Source organism: Musca domestica, unplaced genomic scaffold (genome assembly GCF_030504385.1).
Source record: "Musca domestica strain aabys unplaced genomic scaffold, Musca_domestica.polishedcontigs.V.1.1 3, whole genome shotgun sequence".
In the NCBI taxonomy this organism is placed as follows: Eukaryota; Metazoa; Arthropoda; class Insecta; order Diptera; family Muscidae; genus Musca; species Musca domestica.
The window spans coordinates 25,420,047-25,442,231 of record NW_026712299.1 but is presented as its reverse complement, the minus strand read 5'-3'; the positions used below and the strand labels follow the sequence as shown (position 1 = coordinate 25,442,231).

Sequence of the window (22,185 nt, the reverse complement as noted above, 5' to 3'; positions counted from 1 at the left end):
TATAGCAAGTTGTAAAGAATAACTGACTTGTTTCGCAAGTTATGACAGATAAAAGCTTTGAAAATTGTGACCCTTTGTGAGGGAGGTATCAGAAGAAGTGGACCGATCAGAAGAAGTGGACATAACAGATCTTTTGTTAGTGAAAATAATGGATGTGTGAAATATAAAGAGAACCTGATGTTTATTTCGGATTTTATAAATGTTTTGGTTATTCAAAAATTTAACCCTTGTGGGGGAGGTACCAGAAGGGCTTGATGGAGTGGACCGATATTTTTCATTTTTGCACCTGACCTAGAACTGACGCAAATATTAGGATTTGCAAAGATGGAGCAAAATCGGATTATTATTATTATTTCGACCTTTTGTGGGGGAGGTACCAGAAGAAGTGGACCGATGTATTCCATCTTGGCACCAGACCTTGGGTTAATAAAATTATTGCGATGTGTGAAGACAATCGGACTCTTACATCACATTTTATGAGAGTAGCAATTTTTTAAAATTTTTACCCTTTGGGGGGGGGAGGGTACCAGAAGGAGTGAACCGATATTGTCCAGACCTAGCACTGATAGAAATATTAGAATTTGCAAAGTTGGAGCAAAATCGGATTACCGTTTCTCTTTCTGTGCAAAAAATACGTTTTTGAAAATATCGAAATTTTGTGGGGAAGGTACCCGAAGGAACGGACCGATATATTCCATCTTAACATCATACCTTGGGTTAGTAAAATTATTGAGATGTGTAAAATGTGAGCACAATCAGGCTCTTACATCACATTTGATTCGAAATTATTAGGATTCGAAAAGTTGGAGGAAAATCGGAAATTTGATATTTATTTAACTTGTGATACTTGTGTTGACATTTGGTGTTGGTTCGGAAATGCGTCCTATATTTGTGTAAAAAGTACAAAATGGTACTAAATTTGATATTGAGTGAAGAGAAGGGGCTGGAATCCTCAAATTTAATATTATGGTCTCTGTTGGTAATTTTTTGAAAAGTGTGCCATAATTGTACGAAAAGTACTAAATGATACTAAGTTTGGTTCAATTTAGTATTGGGTGAACAAATGGTCTCGTTTTGTTTGACTGATGCCGCTTATTATTTGGACAATTTTTATTTGAAAATTTGTAGTTCATTGTTACTTTAGTTTGATTTGTTCGGACACGACCATGTCATTGCTGACATTGTTCGTTAACGATTAACAGCATTTCAGTTGTCATGCCGGGGGTGGCGGTGGTGTGTGGGGGTATTGCAACCAATACCATCTCTGTTGTCGTTTTGTGTGTAACTGATATTGTTGGCGATTACACGGCAATACAACGACTGCCAATGACTGCCAATGAGTTACAATGACTGCCAATGAGTGACTGACTGACTGTGGCCTTTTGCAAATGTTAAGGCTGGTATCCTCTTGTAATTCGTTTCTTGCAAAATGGCATAGTTCAATTAATAACGAAGTAGGTAGCAGACTAGCCATGAGTTGGCGAAGTTACAAATAGATGCGATGGAAGTGATTGATTTTCCAAGAAGTTGGAAGGGGAGATATGCATTTTAAGTTTGAGAAAAGTTGGATATTGTTACTTATTTAGGTTCGATTAAAATTGTAGGGCAATTTTAGGACTCATTAAAGTTTTTGCTGACTTATGTTATATTTTCTCCAATAACCGCTTTTTGTCCATTTTCTTCAAAATTTGCCAACTTTTTGCAATTAACAAAGTTGTGAAGTCCCTTTAAGAATTAATTTTTTTCGTATTTTCGTTACCTTTTTATCTTTTCTTTTAAATTTTATCTTTTTTGCCTCACTTTAACAAGGCCCCATATTAAAGAGACAAAAAAAAAAAACCATCGGCAACAAAACTGTAACAAAAGGAGAAAAAAAGTGAAATTTATATTATCATCATAAAAAAATAGTACCGCGAAAATATTGAAAAACTCTTACTATGAATAATAATTTTTCACTTTTAAGACTTGACAAGAAAAATGAAAACTTCATTAGTGTAACGCTAACAGAGACAAAAAGAAAAAAAAAGGGAAACGATAGCCAAAAGCAAAGGAGGAAGACATAATAAGCACTTGACTGGCTCAAATCTTAAGGATGATATTTTGCAACGGAGGAAAAAAAACGACGAAAAAATATGGCAACCAAAGCAACCTAAAAAGCCATCATAAAATAGCGAAACGAATCCATGGAAAAAGTATGCTAAAGATGCTTGAAAAACAATACGGCATAAAGTATTTGGCGTGGGAGGAACCGTAAAAAGAAATTGCAAATTTATTGTTAAGGGAGAGAGGGAATAGCAAAGGAGCATAATTTGAAGATGAACAAAGGCAATTGAAGTGAGTTCGACCAAGACGAAAATTGAGAACCCTTCACCATGGGAAAACATTAAAAGTATCGTCGGATTTAAGATTTTTATGGGCTTTATGTACACTCCAACGTGTGTATGTTTGTCTTCTTTTCGAGATAGCCTTCTAAAAATTATGAACCCAGAATATAAAATTGCAGACCTTTTCAGTGCAAAGAATTTTGCTAGGACCCTGGTATAATTAATACAGTTCAACCTCATATCAGTCAATAATTTCCAGATCTGTAGATTCTGTAACATAACATTTAAAATTCATTGAAAAAAGGATCCCATCTCTGTTATGTGTATCTACAATGGAATTATTAAAATTTTAAAACTGACAAAAATAATAGCTAAAATCGCCGAAAAGTCAATATTTAAGGAGATATGGCTATTTTAAAATATCCAATAATTCATGCTCTAAAAAGTGATCAGAAATAATAGCTAAAATCGCCGAAAAGTCAATATTTAAGGAGTTATGGCCATTTTAAAATGTCCAATAATTTATGCTTTAAAAAGTGATCAAAAATAAAATCGCCGAAAATTCAGTATTTAAGAAGTTATGGCAATTTTAAAATATCCAATAATTCATGCTTTAAAAGTGATCACAAATAATAGCTAAAATCGCCGAAAAGTCAATATTTAAGGAGCCTGTATTTATATTTTTCTAAGAAAAAATTTCTAAAACCAAAATTTCAAACTTTAATTGACTTCATTGGAAATTATGGCTGGAAACGCCCAAATATCGAAAATCTACCGTTTAATATGAGGGGAAATATCCTGATAATACAAACCGTTTTTACAAATTTCGGAACTCGACATAGAAAAATGTGGTTTCTATCTTATTCCAAACCGGTAGACAGATAGTCTATCAAAAAAGTACATATTTCAAGATCAAGGACCTTGATATATAGTCAGGCGTTTTGAAAATTTACATCGCAAAATAACCTACACAGAGGGAGTAAATTTCCTCTCCTTCCACATTTTTCGAAAATTTCGGTTTGGGATTCCTTGTAATTCTTACATTTTAGGTATATAAAGTCTTCGGCTGCATTATGGATAACAATACGAGCACCATTTTGGTAGAAAATGTTAACCCTCAAGGCAGACAAGAAAGTTATCTTCTTCGCCCTTTTCTAAAAATATAGTTCAAAACTACCTTTAAATGGCATCGTTACAAGTCAAATCATCCTACAAAATTATTTTCCATAAAATTCTACAATAGATCGCAGAATATGTGAATAGTCGAAATTTTTATAGACGCCAGGAATTTATAAATTTTAAACATATGTGTTTGTTTTTTATACCCTTCACCATTTGTAACACCTCGAAATATACATTTTAGACCCCACAAAGTATATATTGTCTTGATCAGCATAAAATTCTATATCGATTTAACAATATCCGTCCGTCTGTGGAAATCACTCTAGCTTCCGAACGAAATTAAGTAGGCTGATAAAATTTTACTCAAATGTGTATTATGTCCGCAGAACTTTTGGTATTGAAAATGTGCCATGTAGGTCCACGTCTTCGTATAGCCCCCATATAACGGTACCTCCCTATATGCGGTATTTTGATGATTTTAGCGACATTATTTACCGGAATGGTTTCACATTTGGTATTCGAAGTTCGCAATTGATACTACAGCATAAAACAGAAAATGGGCCATGTAGGTCCAAGTCTTCGTATAGCCCCCATACAACGGTTCCCCCCATATTCGGTATTTGAATGATTTTAGCTACATTATTTACCGGAACTATTTCAAATTTAGTATTTGAAGTTCGTAATGAATACTACAGCCTATGACAGAAAATTGTCTGTGCAGGTCCACGTCTTCGTATAATATATATCAATAATATCATATAGCCCACGATATTCGGTATTTTGAGGATTTTAGCGACATTATTTACCGGAATTGTTTTAAATTTCGCATTTGAAGTTCGTAATGGATACTACAGCCTATGGCAGAAAATTGTCTGTGCAGGCTTATGACAAAAGTTGCGTATGCAGGACTACGTCGTCGTACAGACCCTAATATACGGCTACATTCGGTATTTTTAAGATTTTAACAGAATTGCCAAATTTGTACCAAATGGTGGAGGGTATTCAAATTTCGACCCGGCCGAACTTACAGCTTTTTTATTTGTTATTGTTGTCGATTACATATATTATTGGGTTAAATCCATTATCCAAGTTAATTTGGCAAAATTTCCTAACAAAGCATCATTTTAGAAGGATGATGGAGAAGTCAAAATTAGTTTTCACCAAATTTCTCTGTCCCTTCACCCAATACCCAATTTCGTACCTTTTAGTACAAACAAAAAACGCATTTCCAAACCCACCTCCAAATCTCAACTTCAGGTAAAAAAAGTTATCAAAATATCATATTTAAGAATTTCTTCAGATTCCCATGACAGAATTGTATCAAATATGGTACCATTCAGTATTTTTCTTGTACTATTAGTACTAATGTCCAATATCACCTCCACATCACATCACAAACCAATACAATACTTCAAAATCTGTTCACCCTAAACCAAACTGATCCAAATTTAATACTTTTTACTGTTGTACGCATACTTAGTACACATTTTGAAAACCACCTTCACATATCAATCTGACTTTCCTACTTTAATTCTCATAGTTCTATCAATTCACATAATCAGGGCTGTCATAGAAAACAATTTTGTTACTATTGGTTTTAAAAACGACAAGAAAAAAATGCTTTGGAGTCATGAAAATCAATGTTATCGGTTTTATTTTCGAATTAGAATTTTATCGGTTTTGGTTGTCATAGAAGCCAATGTTATAGGTTTTGTTATTGGAAATAAACCAAGTTGCTTAGAGCTGTCACTTTTTATTTGCTTTGGATTTTCTAAACAATTTCAAAGGATATTCAAAGGACTAAAAATGTGGATTTTTTAAACAATTTTTAAAAGATGTTCAAAGGACTAAAAATGTGGATTTTTAAACAATTTTTAAAGGAATAGAAACTTGGATTTTTTAAAGAATTTTGAAAGGACATTTAAAGGACAATAAACGAGTATTTTTTAAAGAATATTTAAAGGACTATAAACGAGGATTTTTTAAAGGACTATAAACGTGGATTTTTAAAGATTTTTTAAAGGACTACAAAAGTGGATTTTTTAAAGATTTTTTAAAGGACCATAAACGTGGATTTTTTAAGGATTTTTTTAAGATTTTTAAAGGACCATAAACGTGGATTTTTTTTAAGGATTTTTTAAAGAATTTTTAAAGGACCATAAACCATAAATCTGCAAAGCAGCTTTATGAGTAAGTTCACAATAAAAAATTTACTTACGCTATCTCCGGCAACTCCAGTGGGTTGCTGAATTCTCTAAGAGCTTTTCTCGTCACCTTTTCTGAGCGTTCTTCGTCCAACTACACAAAAACTACCACTGCTGATGCCATCTTACTTTATTTATAGCGACTTATTCCCTTTTTTGTTTACTTTACTTTTACTGATATTTCAATGACAAATAAACAAACAACACATGTAAGCAACAACAGCTGTTTCGAACATTGGTTTTATTTACATTCGAAATTGACAAAACCAACTTGGTTTCATGACACCAAATGAAACCAACATTGGTTTACAAAAACGACAATAAGCAAAACCGACATGGTTTTTGTGACAGCCCTGAATATCAAATGGTACCATTTTAGAACTTTTCAGTACCTACAATTTTCCAAAAACTAGTAACCGCTATTCTGCACTTCATCTGTGAATCTAATTTCAAATTTCTAGCTTATTTCGTTTCTCCAGTATTACATTTTTTGTACATTTCGTACCATTATAGTACGAATTTCCACAAACTCAGCCGGTGTTGATTCTTAATCATTCGAATCGAATTATAAGGAATCGTAATACTAAAATTAAAAAAATGGAATAGCGGAAAACTTTTGATGTTCAAAACATCGACACGGGTTCAATTTTTTAGCTGTACTTTTATACTTTACTGGGGTTTCTCTGTCAGCCTACCTAGCTATTATTTAAACGCGGAAATGTCATAGGAAGTAAGTACTTACAAAGCTTACTTGTGATCATTTGATTGGTAGATGGGCCCCCCTTACCAGCCAGATTAATGAAAATTAATAGCTTTTTTTATACGACGTGAATATAGGTCGACAAACTTGTCACATTTTCTTGTATTTGCTGGCGCTGAGATTCGAACCATCGACCTTTGGTTTTGTAGTTGGAAGTGCACATTCTATGCCGCCATTACTCCTTATATGGTAAGATAAAGGTGTGACATTTTGCATTATAAATTTAATAAGAATAACTCATTAACCTACTGGCTATGGAGAAGGTTTGTCATTATATTTGGTCACTTTTTAAGGCCTCCTTAGGCCCTTTAGAAATTCATTAAAAAATAAACGTTTGTAGGCTTTTTAATATCCCTTAGAAATTTATTAAAAGCATGCTTGTAGGGCTCCTTGGGTTATTTAGGAATTAATTTCAAAATCCATTCTTTTTGGTCCCTTTATAAGTTATTTTGAAAAAAAAAAAAAATATTTAAAACCATGTTTATAGTTATTTTTGGGTCCATTTAAAAATCCATGTGTACGCCATATAAGTTCTCTAAAAATTCGTTTATGAATTTACATTTGTAGGCCATTTTTTCGACATTTTCTACTCTTCTTGGATCCCCTAGAAATTCATTTAAAACTCCACGTTGTCGGGCTTTTCGGGTTCTTTAGAAATTCAAAGGCATATAATTGTCATTACTAGTAGTGCTAAATTGACTGGGATGGTAGTAGTACTGAACTAAGTTATGTAAACTGCAGGGTAGAGAATTCGCTAATATTCAAAACAAGGTAGCAGTAAAAACACGTCTACTATCACAAGTATCAATACGTATTTAATCGTATTTCAACACTCGACATGTTCTTGTGATTAAAGTTAAACCCCCTTATATAGATGAATTATTTCTTACTGAAGTCAAAACTTCCCATTACAAAAATTGTTTATTTTTTAATTTTTTTTTTATTTTTTAAACTTTTTTAATATTTATATTTTTTCCTGCAAAGTTACAAACTGGATGACAAACTTAATAGACATTTCACCTCTCCATGGTGAATGATATAAAATCCGAAATCTTTTCTATGTAAAATACTATCATAGCTAAAATAGATGAAAGCAAGTGATGTGCCGGCTTTATTATTATAACAATGCGAAATAAGACTTTATTATTTTGCGAAAAAAATATAAAAAGAACCTATCAAAAAGGATTGATAATTTTTCGCAAATAGGGAGATGTAATAAGGATATTGTTTGTTACCATGAAAAATATTAAGATTGACAACAGTAAAATGAGACGTAAAATTCGATGTATAGAAAAGGAAATTTGTAAAAAATGCTATGTAAAACCAGTAAGGAAAGCTCAAAAGTCGGGCGGGGCCGACTATATGATACCCTACACCACTATGCATATTTAGTAGAGCTCTCGTAAAAAGGTTTATACAGGGCATTTCAGAGCTCTATGAGATATTTGGTACAAAATCAAAATCTATCTAATTCTATCGTGCATTTTACGAACTATAGCTATCTCTGAACCGGGTTTCTCCAAATTTTACGTATTAGCTTCTAGACTGGTGATTTGGGCTGATATTGACCATTTAGTGCACATTTAACCCGAAATCGGATGAAGATATATATGAGAGCTATATCCAAATCTGAACCGATTTCGATAACATTTAAAACAGCTATTCCTGTGCTCCATCTAATACCTGGTACCAAATATCACGGTTGTGGAGTGAATATTACGAATGTGTGGGACTAAAACTCTAAATCGGATGAAACATGTATATGGTTGCTATATCTATATCTGAACCGATTTTCACTAAATTTGATATACTTGCTTCTAGGCTGAATTTGGTCCGATGTACTAAAATTCAGTCCATTTGGACTTATATCGGCCATTTGGTGCACAATTAACCCGAAATCGGATGAAGATATATATGGGAGCTATATCCAAATCTGAACCGATTTCGATAAAATTACAAACAGCTATTTCTGGGCTGTATCTTATATCTGGTACCAAATATCATTCTTGTGGAGTGCATATTACGAATGTGAGAGGCTTAAACACCAAATCGGATGAAAGATATATATGGGAGCTATAGCTATATCTGAACCGATTTTCTCCAAATTTGATATACTTGCTTCTAGGCCGAACTCGGTTGGGTGTGCCAAAATTCAGGTAATTTGGACTGATAGTGGACATTTGGTGCACATTTAACCCGAAATCGGATGAATATATATATGGGAGCTATGGCTGTTTCTAAACCGATTTTCTCCAAATTTGTTGTATTTGCTTTAAGGCTAATCTCAGTCACATGTGCCAAAATTCGGGCCATTTGGGCTGATATTGGCCATTTGGTGGTCAATTAACCCGAAATCGGATGAAGATATATATGGGAGCTATATCCAAATCTGAACCGATTTCGATAAAATTTAAAACAGCTATTTCTGTGCTCCATCTAATACCTGGTACCAAATATCACGGTTGTGGAGTGCATAGTAGGAATGTGAGGGACTTAGAGATCAAATCGGATGAAAGATATATATGGGAGCTATAGCTATATCTGAACCGATTTTCTCCAAATTTGATATACTTGCTTCTAGGCCGAACTCGGTTGGGTGTGCCAAAATTCAGGTAATTTGGACTGATAGTGGATATTTGGTGCACATTTAACCCGAAATCGGATGAAGATATATATGGGAGCTATATCTAAATTTGATCCGATTCTCACCAATTTCAATAGGGTTCGTCCTTGGGCCAAAAAAATATTGTTTGGAAAATTTCATCTCAATCGGATAATAAATGCGACCTGCATTTTGTTCACAAGAATACATGGACGGACGGACGGACGGACAGACGGACTGACATGCATAAATCGACTCAGAAAGTGATTCTATGAAGGTTCTCAAAAGTAACTATGGGTCTATCTCGTTTTCTTCTCCATGTTACAAACAAATGCACAAAGACATAATACCCTTACCACTATGTGGTGTAGGGTATAAATAGGTGAAGGAGACCCTTGTCAGCGATACTGGCGAAAGAAATACAATTAGAAATACTATAAAATATTGGAGGGCCTTAAACATTTATTTTACTTGTTTTCAATGCCTAATGTTGGTAGGTTTCGAAACTTCTGTCGGCTGTACTTAATCACATTTTTCTTGTCCCACATATGTTTTTACTGAAGTATTTCGTAAATGTACAACTCTTTTTCATATATTTTCCTTTCTCTTTTCAGGTTAGTACGAAACACAACAAAAGCAACACGCACACATTCGATGTAAGTTGCCCATATATTCCAATCCTACGAAATGTGCCATTTGTTAATTGAAGTTAGGCAAAAACAAAGGTGACTTAATTTAATTTGAGCTTTGCTCAAAACGTCTGCAAAGTTATATTATAAAGTTTTTTATTTAGAAAAAAAAAAAACAACTTTTGTCTCTCATGTGGCAGAGTTTATTTAATTAAAATTTAAATTGACATTTTCAATGGCCTTTAAAAAATGATACTAAAGAATACAGTTTATGTGATATCCCATTTGTTAGAGGACACTTTTCGCATTCATATGAAAATGTGTGTTTATGGCACAAAACTGATACAACTGGCATAAATAAACTGATCAAATTGATTTGGGAAATATAGAAAAAGACTTTTGTCTTTTGCAAAAAAAAAAAAAAAAAAACGAATAAAAATTACAATACAAACTATAATATTTTCAAATTGATTTAGAAAATGTGTAAAATAAGATTTTTGCCTTTGGTAAAATAAAAACGAATAGAATGGAAATTTAGACTACAAACTAGAACGTGTTATAACATAAATTAATATTAATTAAAAGGAAAAGAAAGAAAATAATTATTTTGAAAATAAAATATGTTCAAAATAATTAAATGATATGGCAAAGATATGAAAAACTAGAATTTTAAAATGAGAAAGGTTTTATAGACCTCCGTAAGGATTAATAACAAGAGAAAGATCTAATGTAAAGTAACAAATAGAATATTGTTAAAAAGTTTCGGTCGGTTTTGCCGCCAGATGTATACCCTCAGCCAATGTTCGATTATTTAAAAATATTTTGACTTTTGCTTCTGGTGTTAGCAAAAATGTTTGTCTGTGTGAAATATAAAGAGAACTTGATGTTTATTTCGGATTTTGTAAACGTTTTTGTTATTCAAAACTTTAACCCTTTATGGGGGCGGTACCAGATGGAGTTGTCCGATCTTTACCGTCTTTGTAACAGATCCTCTGTTGATAGAAATAGTGATATGTACCAAGTCTGAATGGAATCGGATGTTCATTTCGAATTGTACGAGCTTCATAGATATTCCGGATTTTTACTCTTTGTGGGGGAGGCACTAGATGGAGTGGACCGATACATTGCATCTAAACACCTGACCTTGGGTTTATAAAAAAATTGTGATGTGTGTAAATTGAAGACAATCAGACTCTTACATCACATTTTATGAGAGTTTTAATTATTCAAAATTTTGACCCTTTGTGGGGAGGTAATTGATGGAGTGGACCGATATTGCACTGATTTAAATATTGGGATGTACAAAGTTAAAGCAAAATTGGATTACCCTTTCTCTTTTTGTGCATTAAAATATTCTTTTTGAAAACTTTGACTTTGAAGGTAACAGAAGACGGGGAAGGTGGATCGATATAGCCCATCTGCGAACTCAATCTAAGTTTGATAATAATAATAACATGTACCAGGTTTGGACCAAATCGGATACTTATTTCGATAATTATCGTGCGCACAAGCCAGCCAGACAAGCAGAATGGAAGAACACCGCTAGATCGACTCCAAATGTCCTGAAACGGATTTGGTCCAAGGAGATCTATGGTCTAAAATCATTATTTCGATGAGGTGCGTTTTGGCCGTATCAAATAATGCATACCCTCACTACCCATATGGTAGAAAAAAACTCTTATAATTATCAAATGTCAGGTAGTACATTTATAAGGGGGCTATACAAAAGCGCGGGCCTATATTATTTGCCAGAGAAGGCCAATTGTGAATTCCAAACTCCAATTTTGAGATAGTTCCATTGAAAAATTGAAAAAAAAAAAAAAAAAACTGCCGAATATCGCAATGTACTCTATTGTGGGGGATATACGAAGAAGTGGACATTCTTAGATAAGTTTCTGTTGTAGAAAGTGGTACCCACTCCAAATACCAAATTTTAAGCAATTCTATCTAAAAATGTGACTTAAGTCATCAAAATACGGAATATCGAGGATGTGGGCCTTTAAAGATGATTTGATAATTATCAGGACCTCTGATAAATGCTCGCCGGAGATAACGCTCGAGATATATATGATTTCGTAATCGGGTTGTAGACAATTTAGCTGTTCAGGTTTTAATTGGATACTCTCGTAAAAAGCGTTCGGGTCCGGTACGAGGAGTAGATGCTCTAGAATTCGTATTGGTGATCGGAGGTTAGTTAGTAGGGCAATGCTAAGGCATAAGTCTACCTCCATATAACTTCTCGAGATTTCGGTTGCGAGAGTGAGACTGAAGCTCCTGCTACGATAGCGAGCCCGAAGCTCCTATTTGGATAGCGACATGAGGTATTTTTGAGATACATAATTTTTCTGGCACCAAATATAATTCTTGTGGAGCGCATATGACTTAAAACCTTTGCTTTTAGACTGAATTCGGTCGGATGTGTCAAAATTCAGGTAATTTGGACTTATATTGGTAATGCCGTGCACAATTAGCCCGAAACCGGTTGATGATATATATGGGAGCTATATCTAAATTTGAACCAATTTTCACCAATCTCAATTCGGTTCATCCTTAGGCCAAAGAAATATTGTTTGGAAAATTTCATCTCTATCGGATAATAAATACGACCTGCATTTCATTCACAGACGGGCTGACATACATATATCGACTCAAAAAGTGATTCTTTGAAGATCCTCAAAAGTAACTATGGGTCAATCGCGCTTCCCTCTCCATGTTATAAACAAATGCACAAAGACATAATACCCTTACCACTATGTGGTGTAGGGTATAAAAATGAAAAGGTGGTGTTATTCACGTCTGATGCTTCTTTACTCTTTAAAAGTAAAATTTCATTCCGTAAAGCGTTTTTGAATGTATTATGGAATTGAATATTTTAAAAAAAGAAATGTATTTTTTAGAGCGGACTGTTTAGAAACAATAATATTGTGTGAAATGACCAGATTTCACCAAACGTTCAGAACGATTTGTCCATGTCTTCGTATAGCCCCCATATCATGGTACCTCCCTATATTCGATATTTTGATGATATTAGCTACATTATTCGTCGAACTTTTTTCAAGTTTCGCATTTGAATGTTGTAATGCCTTATGACAAAAGTTGCCAATGCAGGTCCACGTCGTCGTATAGACCCTAATATAACAGCTACATTTGGTATCTTTAAGACTTCAAAAGAACTTTTAACGGATTTTATTGTTTTGAAAATTGCCAAATGGCCAAATTTTTTTCTCTTAATTTTTTAAGACTAATTTCCTGCTAATGCTTACGTGTATAACTCCGTCGCTCTGTCCAAAAATTTATTCTATAATGAACTTTTTCTGATAGTTAACGGAAAATGTTCTGTTCCATGTTTTTTTTTTTTTTTTTTTTTTTGAAAATTTGTCTTTGCTTTTAACCTTACCTTTTTGTGGCATTAGTTCCATTATTATATTATGTATGTTACCTCCGATTAAATACATTATATACATTTACCCAGAATATAACCACATTCAGTAACCACTAGACTTCAGGCTATACTTGACAGTCCAACCACAACATAGATCAACATAACATCCATACATTTACGGTTTCCATGCTAGTTGACAATATACAGCATACTTGCCTGATGTCCCTCCATGGACAAATGCCATCAGGCATTTTAAAAAGAGCAACAACAAATGGTACTTCATGTTGTGTCCTAGTAGCCAACAACTTGGCTTAGTGGCTATTCATTTGTTGGAATGACAATGATGATGATGACAAAAACAGAATTTCTCCTATTGTGACATTGCGTTATAATGGTTTGAATTCGTAGCTGAGTTGGGGAATTTAATGTCATCACTTTTGCGTTGCAACAAAGTTCTGGGAGGGGTTTTCTTCTATGGATCGCAAGTCAGGTGCAGAAATTAAAATGACATTTAAAATCTTTATTCTATAGAAGATCCAACTCCAACTATTCTAAAGACCCTGAAGGTCTCTTCTTGATATGAAAGTTGTCCACGAATAAGTGAACATGTTTTTATAGTAAAAGGGAAAAGGCTACCTAGTCTAAAAGAGTCAGGTTTTTGTTAAACTGAGATCCATTATATTATAGTCCACTTTAAATATGGAGTACTTAGAAATGAATTTTCCGTTGTATGACGACGAGAATCACAAGGGTTCATTTTCTTCCACACCCATTGGAGTTCCTTTTGCAAAAAAAGCGAGGTTTGGGATATTTAAATGTGGTAAACAAGGTCCCGTTAATCTACCACAAGATACGTGATTGGATCCCAGTATAAAATGGTGACGTCGTGGGACATTCTAGTGTATCCTTGCATATCCTGGAGACTTTCTCGAAGGATCATGTGCGAGTCCTTAGATATCCTTTGTGAGTCCTTTATTATCCTTGAATATCCTTATAAACAGCTTAAGTACTTATTAAGGTCTCTTGCACCAGTAGCCCTGAATATCCTTGTAATCAGCTTGAATACTTATTAAGGGGCAAACTTAACTTTCAATAACCGTGTAGTCTGCTTGAGTACTCTTGTAATGTTAGCTTTAAATATCCTTGTAATCCGCTTGAGCACTTAATGAGGTCTATTGCACCGTAATCCTGAATATACTTGTAGTCAGCTTTAGAACTTATTAAAGCCTCTCACAATCCTTGAACATCCTTGTAATCTGCTTAAGTACTTATTAACGTCTCCTCCAACAGTAGCTTCGAATATCCCTGTAGTCTGATTGAGTACTCGCAACTAAATCCTTGAATAGTTTGCTTACGATGGAGTACTTATTAAGGTCTCCTGCAACCGTAGCTTCGAATATTCCTGCAGTCAGCTTGAGTACTTATTAAGGTATCTCGCACCCTTAGCCTTGAATATTCTTGTAGTCAGCTTGAATACTAATTAAGGTCTATTGCACCCGTAACCTTGAATATCCTTATAGTCTGCTTGAGTACTCTTCTAGCCTTAACGTTGAATATCCTTGTAATCCGCTTGAGTACCTTGTATTCTGCCTGAGTACTTAGCCTTGAAAATTCATTGTAGTGTGCTTGAGTACTTATTTAGGTCGCTGCAGCCATAGGCTTGAACATCCTCATAGTTTACTTGATTACTTATTAAGGTCTCTTGTAAGCGTATCCTTGAATATCTCTGTAGTCTGCTTGAATTGAACAGTCAACGCCAGACCACGAAAGTAGCATCGTGGGGCATCCTAGTGTATACTTGCATATCATGGAGACTTCCTTGAAGGATCATATGTGAGTCCTTCCCTTTATTATCCTTGAATATCCTTGTAAACAGTACTTATTAAGATCTCTTGCATCCGTAGCCCTGAATATTCTTGTAGTCAGCTTGAATACTAATTAAGGTCTCTTGCAACTTTAACTTTCAATATCCTTATAGTCTGCTTGAGTGCTCTCGTAAAGGTAGCTTTGAATTGCCTTGTAATCCGATTGACTACTTATTAAGGTCTCGTGCACCCGTAGTCCTACATATCCTTGTAGTCTGCATGAGTACTTGTTGAGGTCTCTCGTACTCGTAGCCTTGAAAATTGCTTATAGTCGCTTGGATACTTATTAAGGTCTCTCGTACCCGTAGCCTTGAACATTCTAATAGTCAGCTTGAGCACTTATTAAGACCTCTTGTAACCGTATCCTTGTATATCCCTGTAGTTTGATTGAGTAGTTATAAAGGTCTCTCGAACCAATAGTCTTGCATTCTCTTGTACGCCCCTAATACCCATAGGCCAACAGCAAGTGGCTCTGAAGATCCTTCCCAGAATCCTTGGAAACCCGTAGAGTAATCATCCAGGTCTCAATTCTACAAACACCAGCCCTCTCAATCACGACGCTGCGACTACTAATCCAGGTCCCTTCTGTAAACATGTGGACGACGAACCCTCAATATAAGTGGGCCAATTTATCTTCCGTAGAGACTTAGTAAATTAAGTTTTGCACTTTTAGCAATCTGATCTCCCAGTCATTAAATAAAACACGATTTATTGAACAGCAAACCCCTCTGGTCTTTCTCCCTCACAAAATCCTTAAAAATTTTCTTTACGAACCGCTGGACCCCGACGAGCCCGAGGGGAGAAAGCCTGTTATTGAATGATGTTGAATGTGGCATGTTAGAGTTAAAGTAGTTTTACACAACCTATTGACCAATTACAATAAATCGGACTATGTAAAACATACCTTAAATTTATTGTGATTGGTCAATCGGGTAGAGATTTTATAAGTTAACGTACCTTTAGATTACGAGATGGAAACTGGACTACAAACTGATGCCGCATTGGAGATAACTATATGTGTTTATGAACCCTTCATAAGATTTATGGCGATATGATGCATAGGCACATCTCTCTCTCTCTCTCTCTTTTGCACTTTATACTAAGTTAAGTCACAGAATCATAAGTAGTTCAAAGGAAGATTTTTTAAAAAATAAATTCAGATTTAAATTTATCTTACAACCACTCAAGAAGGAAAGGCGTGTAGGGGTGTTCTATTCATACAGAAGGTATTCTATTCTTATGACAATTTTCAAAGTAAAATATCCCCACCCGCCTTTCTGAAGTCCCTCTATTTTTTTTTCATTAGCAACAGTTACTATGTCTACGTAATATATGGAATCTGCCGTCCCTAGAGGTTATTTTTATTTCATCTGCATATTAAATATTTCTCCTCATCATTTTAAATCTCGCTCTTCAAAATTATGCTCTACATTTTATTTTCCCTTGATTGGGTTCTAAAAATAAACACTGATTCTTTTAAATTCCCAGTAATGCCTCTTAAATTCTAATTGCCAACATTCGCAGGCAATCGAAACATAGTCAATTAAGTCTAAATGAAAATTCTATGAATAAATCAGCTTCGCTGCATACAGACATGCGTTTTGAAGAAATTTATTTTTAATTTTTGCAAATAATGTTACGGTAAAATTCCATTGAAGTGGTGTCAAGAATTGTTGTGCATTATTTTTGTTATTGTTGTTGTATTGCTAAATACATTTAAAAAATTGCAATGCATGTCACGTATATGCTACGTTTTACCAATTCTATTTTTTTTTTCTTTTTTTGAATGTCATGACGACACAACAGCTTCCCAGACACGGTGTTTATGGCAACTGACTCACTGTGGTTTGAGTTGAAATGTACTTGTTATTTTTTTGCACTTCAAGGATCAACTGGAGTTCAAATATGTATCTTGATATAGCTAGGTAAATATTTTCAGTGATCGTCTTTGGTATACGATTTTTTTGATATTTATTGAGAAAACAGATTATATTTATCTAATTTCCAAATATTTGTAAAAACATTCGCTTGTTCAATCAATCCGGCTTATCGAAAAACATATTATTGTCTAATATAATTAAGACATTATGGTCGTTGGGACTATTAATTATTAATTTGAGTGTTATTTCATCATTACTGGCTAGGTTGGAACTGTTATCCTCCTGTCGGTTCACGCTGACCTACCACAAATCTTATCCACTGAATACACTGTCAAGTGAAAATTTTTGGAATAAAATATCACGGTGGATACAGAACTTAACAGACCCTAAGAGATGGCTAGTTACCAACTAAAATACGAATAGAGGAAGGTACCATTATATGCGCACCTGCACAGATAATTTTCGGTCTTAGGCTGTAGTATCCATTTCGAACTTAAAATACCAAATTTGAAACAAATCCGATGAATATTGTCGCTAAAATCTTCAAAATACCGAATATCGGGAGGTACCGTTGTATGGAAGCTATACCAAAACGTGGACCTACATGGCCCATTTTCCCAAATGTACATACAGACCTAATATTCATTTGAGTAAAATTTTATCAACCTATTTCGTTCCGTTCGGAAGCTATAGTGACGGATAGACGGACAGACATCGCTAAATCGACATAAATGTAAACGGATCTGCACAGGTAAATTTTCTGCCATACGAAGATGTACCCATTGCGAACCCCAAATTCCAAATTTGAAATTAATTCCGAATATAGAAAGGTACACTTATGTAGGGGTTATACGAAGACTTAGACCTATATAAGTAATGTTCTCTAATAGAATCCATAATGAACTCCACATATCAAATTTGATGCAATTCCGGCGGAAAATGTGCCACAAATCTTTAAAAAAAAATTCCGCATATAGTTATTTGGGGACTATACGTAACTATCTCTTACATATAAGAAGCAATAACTGCTAATTTGCAGAAAATTCTTTTGTAAAACTAAACTAAAATCGCCAAAACACCTTAAATCTGGAGGAATTGTTAAACAGGGGCTATATCAAAATTTGACCCATTTTCAATACCAAAAGTCATGCAGACCTAAAACACATTTGAGCAAAATTTTCTGAACTTCCTTTCGGATGAAACATACATAGTTCATCTATAATCATATTTGAACTGATTTTCACCAAATTTGGGTATTCACTTCTAGGACTAACTCGAATGTGCCGAAATCCGTGCTTGTTTGGGTGATATTAAACACTTGGTGCATACGAGGATATATGCGGTAGCTATATCCAAATCTGAGCCGATCTCGACAAAATTTGACAATTTGGTATTTCTGAGCTGAACAAAGTCGACTTAGCGATGTCCGCCTGACTGTGTGTATGTCTGTCTGTCTGTGTTTATGACAGATTAAGTGTGAAAATAGGTCATGTCGGTCCACGTTTTCGTACAGTCCCCATATAACGGTGATGATTTGATAGATGGGGATCGTTTCAAATTTCGCTTTTGACGATGTAAATGGGTACCACAATCTATGACTAAAACTTACTTATGCAGATCCACATCTTCGAATAGCCCCTATATAACGGTGCCTCCTAATATTCGGTATTTTTATGGTATTAGAGACATTGTAGACTGGAATTGTTTAAAATTTCGTGTTTAAATTTCGTAATAGATGCTTCAACCTATGGCAAAAAATGTACCTTCAGGTCCACATATTCGGATACCTTCCTTTTTTCGATATTTTGATGTAATTAGCAACATTATCAAACGGAATTGTTTTAAATTTCGTATTTGAAGGTCCTAATGGGTACTACAGCTTATGACAAACAATTTGTTATGTGGGTTACATTTAAACGGAATTTTCGATGAAATTTTGCAAGTTACTTCCAAATGGTGGATGGTATTAAAAGTTAGGCCCGGCCCACATCCATGACATCCTCATGTTAAAATAAGGGGTTAGGAAGCAGTGTTGTAAGTAGTTAGTGGTGCCAAAATATACTTAATTCACCCATTCTTTGGTAATGAATTTTTTGCTGGGATTGGGTCATATTATTTGTCGGTAAACCATCTTGACCAAAGAACAAAAATGTTTGACCAAAGAACAATTTTCTTAATTTTAGAACACGCTAATCCGTCATTTGAAGTATGTCAATTAACTGCAATGAATTAAATTTAAATGTGATTGTTTTGATACCCTACACCACAAGGTGGTCAAGGTATTATGTCTTTGTGCATTTGTTTGTAACAGGCAAAAGGAATTTTGCACAATTTATTTGTTTAAACCAAGAACGAACCCTATTGAAATTGGAGATAATCGGTCAACATGTAGCTATAGCTCCCAAATACTTCTTCGTCCGTGTAATTTTAGCTCAAGTGGGATGGAATTTGGCACTTATGATCAATCAAAATGTAGTGAAAATCCGTTCAGATATAGCTTTAACTCCCATATATATTGTTCATCCGATTTGTTATATTTGTTCTCCGTAACAACGATATTCGGGGAAATATATCCAATACAGCTCAGAAATACATTTGCCAAATTTTATCGAGATCGGTTCAGATTTGGATATCCGATCCGATTTCAAGTTAATTGTGCACCTCTCATATATATGAGTTCCGTTGGATTTTAAATTATAACTATAGTTATAGTTGGTATAATTTAATTATTTGTTATATGAAGCTCTACTAAATATGCAAAGTGGTGTAAGGTATCATAAACACTTTCTTAACTGGTTTATTCTTATTTTAGAGAGATGAAAAGCCTTAATATCAGTTGAAGAAGACACATTTTTCATCGTGTAAACATTTGAAGTTATAAAATATTCGATACACGAATGAATAAATATTTTGTCCAGAAGACATTTTGATGCACCTTTAATTGTGTCACCACTATGTTATGATTTCAACAAATTGGAATAAATGGTACCACTATAGACCTGTATTCTTTCCGTAGATCTTATTTTCAATGTCTGAAGCCTCAATTCGGCTAGTAGTGATCTACTTAGCAATATGTGGCTAACCGTCACTTTTTGAGGCTTCTATTTATTCACTTTTGTGCGCTCCCATTCAAATAGGAAGGATTTCGTTATGTGGTGCTGTTAAAATTTATTCCACCACTTTTGCACAAACACACACACACACACGAAGAACAAACATGTATTGAAAATTTAAATAGAATTGTAAATGTCAGATGCATAATCAGCACGAAAAATGTTGACTTAACAAAAGGAGAAAAAAGAAAACACGAAAAAATGAAAAGAAAAACATTTGCTTGACAAATAGATGATGTTGAAGTGTCAGCAATTAATAACAGTTGCACGTGACGGCTGCTCACTGTGACAATTTCGGAGCTCGGTGTGGCCTATACGTGTTTTTCATTATAAAGAGGGTAATGTGTATACAAATTTGTGTATTCAAAGGAGAGTTATAATGAAAAGATAATCTAGAAAAAGCTTTAATTCCGATAGTGATTATGAGAGCAGAATGAGCCTAGATTGAATAACGGAAGTGGAAAATTTTGGCTTTTTCGATTTGTATATCAGGGATATTGATTTTTTATATCCCACACCACATAGTCTTTGTGTATCTGTTTGTAGCATGGAGAAGAAAGTGAGATGGACCCATGATTACTTTTGAGGATCTTCATAGAATCACTTTCTGAGTCCGTTTTTGCATGTCAGCCCGTCTGTCTGTGAACAAAATGCAGGTAGCATTTATTATCCGATAGAGATGAAACTGTTTAAATAATACAAGGTGGGATACAAACTGCAACAAAGTCAAACGCCATAATTCTTACTATTTTTTTTTTAATTTTATTGAATGAAAGCAAACAATTTCGGAAATAGCATATGTTTAGATTCGTTCGAATTGGTCTCCTTTGGCACGAAATATGGCCTTCAAACGGCTAATGAAACCGTTACACGCTGCCCGAATGTTGCTCTGCAGTATTTTGGCCCATTCCAGACGAAGCGCTTGCTTGAGATGATCGACACTTTGATAATTCTAAGTGCCAACCTTGCTTTCCAAAATACTCCAGACACAATAGTCCAACGGATTGATATCCGGAGATTTTGGTGGCTATTGTAAGCTGGAAATGAAGCGAAGAAACTCATTTCGTAACCATTCATGATTGGCGCGTGCTGAGTACCATGGTGCTGAGTCCTGTTGGAATGTCCAAGGTCTGCGGCCAAAATGTTTGCGTGTCCAAGACTTCTATACACCCTCCAGAATATTTTCGCGATAATATTCGACATTTATTCTAATGCCACGCATATCGATTAATAAGAGCGGAGAGCGACCATCGGCTGTTATGGCGGCCCACACCATGGCCGGTGCTTGAGTTCTGGTGGCCAACCGAAGGTGCACATTTTCTGCTGACCTCTTTGGCGAGTAAAAATTATCTTTTTTTACCAACTGTTGGACAACGAATGTTTTCTCATCGGAGAAAACCAAATTCGGCAGTTCACCACTTTCGGCCAAGCAAAGCAACTCTTTAGCTTTTTTGAGTCTATATTCTTTCTGTTGCGGTGTAAGTTCTTGCACTTTTTGGAATTTCAATGGCTTTACCCCGAGCTGATTTTTCAATATTTGCTAAATGGAATATTGCGATATGTTCAGTTCAGCTTTTTGGCCACTGCGACGCGGGTTTCGATCAAGTGGCTTCTTTACTTTTCGAACAATTTTTGCTGATATTGCTGTTTTTTTCCGTCAACTTCCTTGACATCGGGCTACTCTATCAGTATCACGGCAACGAGCGATGGTAAGAGACACAAAAGATTTATTCACATTTAACTGCTGGAGTACTCTAACTACAGGGTTGCCCATATTCGACGGACCCATCTGGCAACGCCATAACTTTTGACAGAGATGTCACATCGCTTAATGACATACCGCGTTTGAAGCGTCAGTCCAAGCAGATTTTTACCATGAACCAATACACGCCACGCGAGCGCTCTGAGATAGTTGAAATTTACATTCAACAGAAGAAGTCAATTATGAAAACTCAACGTGCTTTTAAAACATTAAAAAATGTGAGAAGTGCGCCTTCTAAGGGACCGTAAATAAGCGAAATTGCCGTTTTTACGCCACTGAAAATCCTCAGGAGATTCAAGAAGTGCCTCTTCATGACGAAAAGGTCACAGTTTGGTGCAGCGTTAGTGCGAAAACGGTCATTGGGCCGTTTTCTTCCAAAATGAAAATGGCCATGCGGTTATTATCAATCAGGAGCGTGTGACGACGTGTTTTCACTTTGAAGCTGGGGTAGGTTCAGCGGGGGCCAGAGTCGTCACAAAAATTTATTTGTTAGGACATAAAGAGAGAGAGAGCGAAGCAAAAATATTTTCTTAAAACGTTAT

The 22,185-nt window shown here is 34.9% G+C and overlaps 1 protein-coding gene across 2 annotated transcripts in view; it reads left to right on the top strand.

Moving 5' to 3' along the window:
• Window positions 1-22,185, top strand: part of LOC101888093 (polypeptide N-acetylgalactosaminyltransferase 2) — a 259,551-nt gene that overhangs the window by 197,936 nt on the left and 39,430 nt on the right. The window lies entirely within an intron of this gene.